The sequence below is a fragment of the Erpetoichthys calabaricus genome, chromosome 11 (genome assembly GCF_900747795.2).
Source record: "Erpetoichthys calabaricus chromosome 11, fErpCal1.3, whole genome shotgun sequence".
NCBI classification, from domain to species: Eukaryota; Metazoa; Chordata; class Cladistia; order Polypteriformes; family Polypteridae; genus Erpetoichthys; species Erpetoichthys calabaricus.
Window position 1 is genome coordinate 55,172,803 of NC_041404.2, and position 13,603 is coordinate 55,186,405.

Below are 13,603 nucleotides of genomic sequence, written 5' to 3' on the forward strand. Positions count from 1 at the left end.
AGATTGATTCGATAGGAACGGCCTACTCAGAATCACTGTCCGAATAGTAATTATGTGGTGCTGTAGGAGCATTTCTGCTTCTCTCCGTTCACAGTCCGTCTCGTTTTCACAACGCTGTTGTTTCCTCTCACGATCTCTTCTCAACCTTTCTCCAATCTCGCAGGTTGCTTTGTGGCAATCCAAAGAGTAAGGAAATATACACGGAGCAATGGTTACAAAAGGGGGACACATAGGTATCCAGGCTCTTTAAAGCATAAATAGGGATCACTTCACTGACATGTGAGCAAGCCATGGTACAACTGTGAGACGCGCAGCACTCGCCGGCTACAACGTAACAATAATAATTTCCGGAACGTGCTGTTACGTTGTCATTCATTTTACCCACTGTCTTCCTTTCATTCATATGTTACGTAGGCACGTACCTTTTATCTTCGGCAATCTCATTCTCTAACCAGGCCTCAGGAGTTAACCAGCGTAACACTGTCCACCACCCCTTTCGTTATTCCGGCACATTGTTGACATCCGTGAGTAACAACAACGTACTAAACTGGAAGGTGGTCTACACATGCGTGGAATTCACGGACAAACAAAGATCAAGATCCAAATGAAGATTATATATAAAGATTAGTTAATTTAAACAACAATTTGTTTAGTTTGAATGCCTGTGTTTTGAGGTGTGACTGGAGTACTACAGTCTTCAGCACTATAAGCCTGGAGGGGATTCTTAATGCAATGCCTATGTTTTAGCTGTCTCTCTACTGCCATCTAGTGCTTCTTCTTCTAATTCATTTGCAGACAAACAAAGATCAAGATCCAAATGAAGATTATATATAGAGATATTTGCAGCTAGAGATCCACAAAGGGAGAAAAAATGAATCACGTATCATAAAGTAGTTTTTATTCCTGAGCTTTCAACCCCTGCCAGGAGTCTTCATCAGAGGATAATGCTTAGACTTACAAGAATCAAAGGCAATATATACCGAAACATTACGTGGAGGGGGTGGGGGGGGTGGCTAAGTTAGTGTGATGGGGGGGGGGGGGATTGGGTGTACAGTTTATTTATTCTGAACATGTTCTTCTTAAGTTTGCATATGCTGGATTTATGTCCAAGTGTCTGTTGATGGCGTCCTCATTTGATAGCCAAGATTCAGCCAGCTCTCTGGCACTTTTAGTACTGGCCTTAAATTTTACTTGTAAATTGTCCCAGCTAAATGTATGTCCTGTTGATTTAGTATGCGTGTAGATCAATGAAAGTGAGTCCTTTCTTCTGACGGTGTTGTGATTCTTTTTGAAGTTTCTCCTATGTATACCGCTGAGCAAGAACTGCATGGAATGCTATAAACTGTGTTTCATGTTTCTGCTATTGATTTCTTGTTTTTAGCATTAAACAGGACCGTGCACAGATTGTTCCTGGAAGAGATAGCGTCTCTCACTCATTTTTGTTTCCTTCGTATTACAATGGGTGTGGACTCTTCTGAATAGAGTTTTAACACAGCTCCGTTTATGAGATACCGGGTGGTTGCTGGTGAAGTGTAATATCTTGTCTGCGTAGCATTCTTTACGGTAAACACTTGTGGTCAAGGTGGCGTCATTATTTCTTTTGATGTAGATGTCCAGGAAGCTGATGTGTCGGTTAATTTCTTTTTCCACTGTGAATTGGATTGCTGGCAGGGGTTGAAAGCTCAAGAATAAAAACTACTTTATGATACGTGATTCATTTTTTCTCCCTTTGTGGATCTCCAGCTGCAAATATGCAAACCGTATCACAGACCTTCTCTTCCATATATATATATATATATATATATATATATATATATATATATATATTCACGGCATTCAAAGTCTGTGTCACAATCTGATTGTATGGGTGGTTACCTACCAGGTAACGCTTGTGGTTGGCCAGCAATCTGCTAACATCTGCCACGGTGCCCTCAGTTTGTGAGGAGAAGATCATAGAATGGTTGAAATAGTTTACTGTCAAATAAATGCAAAGAGTACACGACACGTGTTTCGCCTTCATTCTGGGCTCATCAGGCGTACACACTCCACTGCACTCCCTCTCGGGAATCGAACCTCGGACGTCAGCGCCAGAGGCGATGCCCCTAACGTTGCGCCACGGCGTGTGGTTCGTTTATTTGACAGCATGTAGATCGGGGTAATTATATTCACGGCATTCGAAGTCTGTGTCACAATCTGATTGTATGGGTGGTTACCTACCAGGTAACGCTTGTGGTTGGCCAGCAATCTGCTAACATCAGCCACGGTGCCCTCAGTTTGTGAGGAGCAGATCATAGAATGGTTGAAATAGTTTACTGTCAAATAAATGCAAAGAGTACGCGACGCGTGTTTCACCCTCATTCTGGGCTCATCAGGCGTACACACTCCACTGAGGTTCGATTCCCGAAAGGGAGTGCAGTGGAGTGTGTACGCCTGATGAGCCCAGAATGAGGGCGAAACACGTGTCGCGTACTCTTTGCATTTATTTGACAGTAAACTATTTCAACCATATATATATATATATATACACTAGATATTAAGCCCGTTACAATAACGGGCGCTAGAACAGTAGTGCATTCTCTTTGAGAATTTTCTTTACGCTCATTTTCCTGTTCCTCTGTAGATCTATTTGCTCTTCTGAGTCTTTCTCTTTTAGCATTTTTCTGACGCTCATTATCTTTTTCTTCTTTTTTGGGTGGCATGTTGTTAGTAGATAGTCACAGTAATATAGGCTTGTACGTCCGTAATATTTTCTGTTACAGTAATACTGGCTTGAATGTGGCTGTAATATGCGTTACTGTATTGTGTGCCTTTAATTTTCTCTGACAGTAATACTGGCTTTGATGTCCGTAATATGCATTTCATTTTCTTTCACAACAGTGGGCAATCAGCAGATTCTCCCCAGCAACTGATGTAATGTGTGGCGTGTAGTTGATAATCGTGCTTGTGGCATCTCTCCAGCAAGTACTGTGGTGTCTCCCCAGCAATGGATTTTGTGTGCGCGAAAATAAATCTACTTTTAAAAGTCATCCTATTGTAATATCATGAAAATTCATATATTTAGGAAAACCCCTTCAACGACTGACACTTTACCGGGCCAGGCTTCTTAATCGCAAATCTGACATCCTCAGAGTGAACACTTGCACAACAACAAACACTAATCCCACCTCTTTGGGGAAGCTGGTCTCGGCGTCTCAGTACCCGATTGGATTTTTCATGCCTTTTGTTTAAAGCCTTACCTCATTTCCAGAAATCTGATTGGATCGGCCGCATGCTATTTTATAGGTTCCGCCCTTTCTGTCTTGTGTGGCGCGTCAGGCGGCCTTTGAAGCATCGCACCGTACCCCGTGCATGCGCACTTCACCAGAAGACACACACACGGACACTGGACGCACACAGGGGTTTTATTAAAGAGGATATATGCAGTGTATATATATATATATATATATATATATATATATATATATATATATATATATATATTGTCACACAAAACGAGTCACAGACATCATAAAGGTTTGGAGCAGCCACCCATATATTGTTTCCTGGCTGCAAAAGTTGATTTAAATAGCGAGAGATGTTCATAGAACAGAGTCCAAAACAGAACTAATTGTTAAAAATGCCATTTTATCTCAATGCCAAAGAGTATGGGAAATTACATCATTGGCGCCAGAACAGGAAGTGACATCATCAGTGGCGCTGGAACCAAGCTTCATTTCCCGAGAATGGTCTGCAAGAGACCATTCAAGTCAGCACACTCCTTCGTCCCCTGGTCTGGCATAGAATTACGATTATTTTGGCCCTTTAGCTGTTTCCCATGCGCATGTGTTTGACAATATATATAAATATATGCATATGTCTGATCACAATCTGATATTTGGGTGGTTACCTATCAGGTAATGAGTGTGGTTGGTCAACTACCTAACATAAATGGGGCAAAACACATGTTGTGTACTGATTGTATAATTTGAGGAGTGACAGGACGAGCAACAGTCGCAGACACGGGGAGAACATGCAAACTCCACGCAGGGAGGACCCAGGAAGCGAACCCAGGTCTCCTCACTGCAAGGCAGCAGCGCTACCCACTGTGCCGCCCTACTTCAATTATAAAATAATAATAAAAAAAAAATAATTTAGTTTTGTTAAGTTTGACCTGATTATATACTGTAGAATGTTATATGCTTTTAATAAATTCAATAAAAGATCTAAAAAAAAACATAAGAATATTAGAAATTTGACAAATGAGACTATTCAGTGCATCGAGCTTTATAGCTCTCTCAATTTCTCCTTCAGATTCTTCTTTAAGGTTGTCAAGGTTTGTTCTTCAACTCCATGTCTCGGTAGATTCCCACAACTCTTTGCATAAACCAGTGGTTCTCAAACTGTGGGGCGCAAAGTAACAAAAAGGGGGGCACGAAGATGTGAAAAAAAGAAAACAAGAATCAAAAATATGAAAAATACATCTGTTGAAACCAAAACAAATTAACTTAAACTACATTCTGATACTAGTAAAATAAATATAGAGTTAGATAAATGTCGATAAAAGTTAAGTAGGTACAATAAAATATGCATCTATGATATAGCATTAATATAAAAAGAACAAATTGGTATTAGTGGGATTCTTTCAAAAAAACGTTGTGGGGGGGGTGGGGGCGCGATTAAAACTGTTATGAAATCTCGGGTCTCAAATACTTAAAGGTTGAGAAACGCTGGCATAAACAACAGCTTCCTGGCTTCAGTTTTAAATGCACTTCCCCTTAATCTCCACTAGGTGTCCTCGAGTAGCTGATTTACTCTTAAGCCCAAAGTGTGATGCTGGATCTGCTGAAGATTTTAAAGACCTGAATGAGGTCCCTACTTGGTCTCCTCTGCTCGAGCCTCATCCAGACATTTTCTCTGCTTCAGGTTTTTGCTTCAACTACATTTCATGGTAGTTTGTTCCGCACTCCCAGGCTCTAAGAGTTTATAAGACTTTGCCTTGAGCATGGGAAAGGTGCTAAATAAATACAATTTATTGTTACTATTATTATCATCCTCAGGGATGCATTTTGGGTCCTATTTTATTTTCTATTTATTTTCATCCTATAGGAGCTATTCTCAGGAAATATCATATTTCTTTTCACTGTCAAGAGGTCTACTTACCTCGGCAGTGACATTCATGTCTCTGGTGAGAGCATGGGGGGTCATGAGGTCACTGGAAAGGGGTGTGTGGTGCTCCTGATATCTCTGCAAAAGGATGAAGGTCCAGGTCTTTAGAGTCCTGGTGCTCCCTGTTTGTGAGACATGGACGCTATCCAGTGACCTGAGATGAAGACTGGACTTCTTCATGTGTGTCTCTTTGGAGAATCCTTGGGTACCACTGGTTTGACTTTGTGTTGCTCACGGAGTCTCAACCGAGTCACATTACCAACATTGTGAGGGAGCGTCAGTTACAGCTCTATGGGCATGTGGCACGATTCCCGGAGGGTGATTCTCATTGTTGAAGACCTGAGCGGCTGGACCAGGCCATTGGGACACCCATGTAGCACCTGGCTACAATAGATAGAGGGTCATTTCTGGAGGGTGCAACTGGACCTCCTGTCTGCCTGGGGGGATGCCAACTGGGATCCCGAGCTGTTTCGTCGTGTGTTGGGGTTGGCAATGCGCTTTACCAGTGCATGCTCCCTGACCTGATCTCACCTGACCTTTTCACTGTTATGCTGATGATCCACAGGTTTATATTCCTGTTTATAACTCTGCAATGACTCAGCTGCACAATTGTTTTTTTGAACTAAGATCCTGGATGGTTGACAATTTTCTTGATCTGAATCAAAAAAATAAATAAATACCTTTCAGACAGCCTTGGGGTCACAATCCCTCCTAACCCACTAACAGCTGTGTTCGGTGTTCTTCCAGATGGACTTGAAGTGGAAAAGGACAAGCAAATGGTGATTGCATTCACTACACTCTTGGCACACAGACTTATTTTGTTAAATTGGAAGAATCCTAACTCTCCTCTGATAAGTCAGTGGGAAACCGATGTTTTATATTATTTGAAATTGGAAAAAATCAAATTCTCAGTTAGAGGATCTGTATAAACTTTTTTCAAAATCTGGCAGGATCTAATCAATATTATTTTAGAATAAGAGAAATAACTATTACCGCATTTAATTCCCTTCTCCATCTCTTATTTACCTATATATATATTTTTCTCCCTTTCTTTTATTTATTGTTGCCTTATTACAGTGCATCCAGAAAGTGTTCACAGCGCATCATTTTTTCCACATTTTATGTTACAGCCTTATTCCAAAATGGATTAAATTCATTTTCTTTCCTCAGAATTCTGCACACAACACCCCATAATGACAACATGAAAAAAGTTTACCTGAGATTTTTGCAAATTTATTAAAAATAAAAAAACTGAGACATCCCATGTACATAAGTATTCACAGCCTTTGCTCAATACTTTGTCGATGCACCTTTGGCAGCAATTACAGCCTCAAGTCTTTTAGAATATGATGCCACAAGCTTGGCACACCTATCCTTGGCCAGTTTGGCCCATTCCTCTTTGCAGCACCTCTCAAGCTCCATCAGGTTGGATGGGAAGCGTCGGTGCACAGCCATTTTAAGATCTCTCCAGAGATGTTCAATCGGATTCAAGTCTGGGCTCTGGCTGGGCCACTCAAGGATATTCACAGAGTTGTCCTGAAGCCACTCCTTTGATATCTTGGCTGTGTGCTTAGGGTCGTTGTCCTGCTGAAAGATGAACCGTTGCCCCTGTCTGAGGTCAAGAGTGCTCTGGAGGAGGTTTTCATCCAGGATGTCTCTGTACATTGCTGCAGTCATCTTTCCCTTTATCCTGACTAGTCTCCCAGTTCCTGCCGCTGAAAAACATCCCCACAGCATGATGCTGCCACCACCATGCTTCACTGTAGGGATGGTATTGGTCTGATGATGAGCAGTGCCTGGTTTCCTCCAAACGTGACGCCTGGCATTCACACCAAAGAGTTCAATCTTTGTCTCATCACACCAGAGAATTTTCTTTCTCATGGTCTAAGAGTCCTTCAGGTGCCTTTTGTCAAACTCCAGGTGGGCTGCCATGTGCCTTTTGCTAAGGAGTGGCTTCCGTCTGGCCACTCTACCATACAGGCCTGACTGGTGGATTGCTGCAGAGATGGTTGTCCTTCTGGAAGGTTCTCCTCTGTCCACAGAGGACCTCTGGAGCTCTGACAGAGTGACCATCGGGTTCTTGGTCACCTCCCTGACTAAGGCCCTTCTCCCCCGATCGCTCAGTTTAGATGGCTGGCCAGCTCTAGGAAGAGTCCTGGTGGTTTCGAACTTCTTCCATTTACAGATGATGGAGGCCACTGTGCTCATTGGGACCTTCAAAGCAGCAGAAATTTTTCTGTAACCTTCCAAAGATTTGTGCCTTGAGACAATCCTGTCTCGGAGGTCTACAGACAATTCCTTTGACTTCATGCTTGGTTTGTGCTCTGACATGAACTGTCAACTGTGGGACCTTATATAGACAGGTGTGTGCCTTTCCAAATCATGTCCAGTCAACTGAATTTACCACAGGTGGACTCCAATGAAGCTGCAGAAACATCTCAAGGATGATCAGGGGACACAGGATGCACCTGAGCTCAATTTGGAGCTTCATGGCAAAGGCTGTGAATACTTATGTACATGTGCTTTCTCAATTTTTTTATTTTTAATAAATTTGCAAAAACCTCAAGTAAACTTTTTTCACTTTGTCATTATGGGGTGTTGTGTGTAGAATTTTGAGAAAAAAAATGAATTTAATCCATTTTGGAATAAGGCTGTAACATAACAAAATGTGGAAAAAGTGATGCGCTGTGAATACTTTCCGGATGCACTGTATAAAGCCCTAAGCAATTCTCCTTTGGCTAAGCTCTCCTTCTCAGGGGTGGGGTTTGATTTGTCTTCAATTTTGTTTGGTTATAAATTGATCTATTTGTATGGAATGATTACAATAAAAATTAATAAAAAACAAAAAAAAAAAAAAATCAAATAAATAGAAGTTTCTGACCGTTTCCCCCTGCCAAAGCTCAAACTGGTTTCAAACTTCTCGGCTCTTTCGCTGACTTTTGCAAACCTCCAGTCCGTAATGTTGGTGTCATTTTTGACAGCCACCTCTCTTTTGACAGATAAATGAACTCTGTACTCAAGAGTTGCTTTTTTCCAGCTTTGTCTTTTATTGAAGGCTAAACCTTTTTTATGCCCTAGGGATCTTGAGAAAGCTACTCATGCTTTTGTCTTTTCTCGGCCCGATTAGATAGATAGATGTATAGTGTCTGCGTGGGTTTCCTCCAGGCGCTCCGGTTTCCTCCCATAGTCCAAAGACATGCAGGTTAGGTGGATTGGCGATTCTAAATTGGCCCTAGTGTGTGCTTGGTGTGTGGGTGTGTTTGTGTGTGTCCTGCGGTGGGTTGGCACCCTGCCCGGGATTGGTTCCTGCCTTGTGCCCTGTGTTGGCTGGGATTGGCTCCAGCAGACCCCCGTGACCCTGTGTTCGGATTCAGCGGGTTGGAAAATAGATAGATAGATAGATAGATAGATAGATAGATAGATAGATAGATAGATAGATAGATAGATAGATACTTTATTAAACCCAAGGGGAAATTCACATACTCCAGCAGATTACTGAAACTCGTTGTATTCTGGGATCAGCAAATCCCCGATACGCAGGTTGCGGTTGGTTCAGAAGGCTACTGCCTGTTTTTGGGTTGGGGCAAGAAAGTTGGATTCTGTTTCTCCAATATTAGCTTTACGCTGGCTGCCTGTTAAGTTTCCGAATTGACTTTAAAATTTTGTTTCTAATTTTCAAAACATTACGTGGGTCTGCTCCTGACTTTTTAATCTGAATTGTGTGTTTTACACCAGCCACCCAGAGAGCTTAGGTCTACTGGTCAGTTGTCTCTTATGGTCCCTTGCACCAGGGCCATTTTAACCCATGGGCATGCTGGGCAGTTGCCCGGGGGCCTCATGCTAATCTGTGCATGTTGTGACTTACTGAGTGGTTGTGTAGTTAGGGACCCCAGTGCACTGCTTTGCCCAGGGGGCCTATAATGCTGTTAAGATGGCCCTGTCTGACACGAAGTGTAAAACTAAGGGGGACAGCTGCTGCACCTCATCTGTGGAACTCTTTTCCTCATAACATTTAGGAGTACCCTTCAAATGAACTGTTTAAATTTCTATTCTCTAGCTTTATGTGACCTTCCCTGATACTGACGGTTGCCCCAATCTTAATCATCTTCTTCCTTTTCTTTAACTCAGTTCTGGCTGTATTTCATTTTATTAGTGTTTTATTTCTATTTATTTTATTTATGTTCATTGTATGTTTTAATGTAAAGCGCTTTGGCTGCACCATTACCGATGCTGTTTTAAATGTGCTCTATAAATAAATTGATATTAAAGAACCGCTCCCAGTCATCAGTCCTAAATGCACTTCACGTTAATGTCCACTAGGTGTCCTCGAGTATGTGATTCACCCTTAAGACGACATGGCTGGACCTGCTTTATCAACGTCTTTGAGGATTTTAAATACCCGGATGAGGTCCCCATCGCAGTCTCCTCTGCTCGAGGCTCATTCAGACATTTCCTCTGTTTCAGGTTTCTGATTCAACTACATTTCATGTTAGTTTGTTCCAGACTCCCAAACTCTAAGACTTTGCCTTGAGCATGCACTGAAAAAAAGGAAATTACATTTACAAAAATGTACTTACTTTATATTAATTACATGTACTGTTTATGTTCAACTTTTGAACATAACTCGATCATGTTTAATGTATTGAATATTGTGGGATGTACAATATAGTAAATTAAGTCACTTAGGTAGAAGTCAAAATAGTTATATTTTAGTCCTTATCGGAAATTAATACGCACCGATTCATCATCAGCGGAGATTGGACTGCCTGGCGGCAAAGTCACGTGACTTTCAAAGACGGAACAGGTTATGGGTTTGAGTTATTGTCGCCGGTTAAGAGCAAAAGGTTAGTAAAATAACAGTCAAAATTACACACACGAGAAATATTCAGATATTGATTTAAAACACGTAATCACACAGACTAACGTTACTCCGTTTGGCGTTTTTCCTTGTATTTTCTTTCATGCTCACTAACTACCGTCACAAGTCAGTAAATGTACTTTTGAGTTGTCTAGATTTACTCGCTTGGGTACTTAAATAAAATAAAAGTTCTGACTTTCGTTAAAGGTCAACAGCTTTTCATTAGTTATAACATTGCTTAACCAGATAAATACAATGTAGTTGCCGAATTTCCTCGTTTGAAAATTTATATATGTCCATCCATCCATTATCCAACCCGCTATATCTTAACCGCAGGGTCACGTGGGTCTGCTGGAGCCAATCCCAGCCAACACAGGGCGCAAGGCAGGAAACAAACCCCGGACAGGGTGACAGCCTACCGCAGGGCACACACACACACCAAGCACACACTAGGGACAATTTAGAATTGCCAATGCACCTAAGCTGCATGTCTTTTGACACGGGGAGAACATGCAAACTCCACGCAGGGCGGACCCAGGAACGAACCTACTGCACCACCGTGACGCTATATATATATATAGTGAAAGAAGGTGCCAGCATCAATATTTGCACTTTATATTTAACATTTATTCTATAACATATACAGTTATATAAATAAATGTATTTTATAATATAACACTATGCATTTTCTGTTCATATTTAGTTATACATTAGTCATGGCATTCTGGCACAGCCAAAGAAGCAGTGTTCTTGTACAGCTGTTGTACATTTCAGGTTTTGAATACTAATCGTTTGTATTTTTGTTGGTTTGTATTGTTTTGGTATAAGCAAAATTGTTTATGTCTTATTAATAACTTTGATCATGAACTATAAAATGATACTGGAACAAGTATAATTGACAACCTAAAAAGGTTATAACTAAGTATCTCGGTGAGGTACATTTTTTAAAAAGGTTATACAACAATTGTTAAAAAACGTATGTATTCTCGACATGTTCGTTTAACAAAATATAATTAAACAATGAAAAAGTTTCATTCATTTTATATAACAATATGTTCTTTCAGGGTATATTAATTTAGTGCATTAAGCATAATTTAATTATTTTTGATAAAAACTATTTTACTTTGTGCAACCGATGTACATATTTATTTTAATCTGACATGCCATTTTTTCAGTGGGGAAAGGTGCTATATAAATAAAATGTATTATTATTATTATTATTAAGTAAAGAACTGCTTCCTGGCATCAGTCCAGAGGCGTGCGGGGGGGGGGGGAAGGGGGGGGAAAGGGTACGACGTCCCCAGGCATCCATATTTGGGGGGCATCCAATCCAAAGAGTGTTGCTCTCATTGAAGGGAACGGGTTTCGAAAATAATTTTAATTGAATATGAAAAATTTTAAATTACTATATTTATTTTCAGTGAAGCGCTATGACTTCTAAGCGCTAGAAACGCTCGCACCAGGCCTGACTGGGCCCCCGCGCTGCGAAAAGAGATTATAAACCGACTGAAAACGGAAAACCCGCGGTGGGCTGGCGCCCTGTCTGAGGTTTGTTTCCTGCCTTGCGCCCTGTGTTGGCTGGGATTGGCTCCAGCACACCCCCGTGACCCTGTAGTCAGGATATAGCGGGTTGGATAATGGATGGATGGATGGTTAAAAACGGAAAATGAAAACTTTTAGTGTTCGTCTTCAAGACCTTCGAAACCGATTTTTATTTCTTCTGGATTCATTCTGTCACAATTGAAGACGAAAAAGAAAGAATAAAAAAGGGAAGATTCAGCCTTTGCAGGTTGCTATAATGACGTGACAGCAATTCAATTATAGGACGAAATTATTGACTCTGTGATGTTCCTTCGAGCTGTGTGTGCGGGGGTTGGGGTTACAGTTCCCCCTTATCCTTAGGATGCTCTCCAGTGGTTAGTACAGTTTATAAGGGATGTCTTTCCCACGATTTGCATTGCGTACAGATTACTGCTTAGTACCATCATCGCATTTTCAATCGCAAACTGTGAAACTCATCTGAGATCTTCCATGTCACGAGAGCGTCTGACCAACCTGACTTTAATCAGCATTGAAAAAGAATTCCTCACATGATGAAGTAGTAGTTGTTTGTAGAGTTGATCTAATGGGGGAAACGAACTTAAATGAAGATTTAATTTGAAAAATGTGTTTATTTCTTGTTTAATATGCCTTCCTTACCATTCTCTTTGAAAGCACCTCACCTTAGGGGACATACAATCAGAGAGTTTGCCCCGGGCATCTTCTAGCCTCCATGCCACTGCCTCCGTCCTAAATGCACTTTCTCTGGATTCTGCTTCATTGCGTTTAAGAAGTTTGAAGACCTGGATGATTAAACAGGTTTAATTCTCCGAGTCATATAGGAAACGTCATCAAGCCCCATGATGCACTTGGTTGCTCTGTACATTCTCAAGTGCTACCATGTCTTTCTTGTATGGCGAGGTGTCCAGAACTGCACATGGTAGTCCAGATGATGTCTTATGGGTGCATTATAAAGTTTGAGCATAACCTCCCTGGACATAAATTCAACAGTTTTTATAGTCAATTAGGTTATTGGCTCACCTTCATCTGAAGATAGTGTTTAAATGGAGATCCAATCTTGGGCTTTTCGTTACAAAAGTAAAAAAAAATAATAATAATGGGGCGTACTTACTTTTTCATATGGCTGATATACATTTACTTTTCTCCATGAGCAATATAGCGTCTTTCGATGGTGACCACCATTGCAAGGCTGCATGAAAGTATTTTCAGGGAAGAGGCCAGGTAAACGGCGTGATTGTCTGCTTATGGTATTACACCAGCAAAAAAAAATGCATATAGTGCCTGTCAAGAGGCAATACCTTCCCAAGGCACTTTAAAAGAAAACAAATCTATACCACCAAGCGCTTACTTTTCAGATTCTACCAGACATTTCTCAGTGCGGGAGTTTAGTAATTTTATTATCTCACGATTTTTTTAAGCAGATTAAAACATCACTTATTGTCACTCCGCGCAGGTGAGGGCCGTAGAAAAACGAAGCCACCCCGACAGGAATTGACGCGATGTTCTGACTTTAACACTTGTTAATGAAAAGGCAGAAACTGAGCGACGGTTCCCTTTCAACTTTCCGCCTCGAGAAGTGTCTGAACGCGAACTGGCGTCGTCTCTCCTGCCACCCTGAAGCAGACGTCTAGCAAAAAGAAAGAAAAAAAAAACTTTATAAATGAATCCTAATTTCCTTCGCTTTATCGCTTCTATTCCGCACTTATCTGCTAGGTTAGAATGCAGTCGCGAAAGACGTTTATTATTATTGACAAGACAGTAAAATGGCAAAATGCGTTTAACTCGAACTAAACGTTTTATAATCCCGCTGTGTGGATAAGTGAGATGAATGAAACGCAAAACGAGCGAGCAGGAGCGGCGCGGATACCGAACGTTTGCTTTTTCTTCCCCCGCCACTATGTCGAAACCGTCGGTGTACAGGGCAATTCCAGCACGACTATTGTTTAATTGTCATCAAGTGATCTATTTAACAAGGTTAAACAGCCCCCATGGCTTGAAAGAGCGAATGCGCAAGCTACGGTATTTCCCTCAAAAAACTTT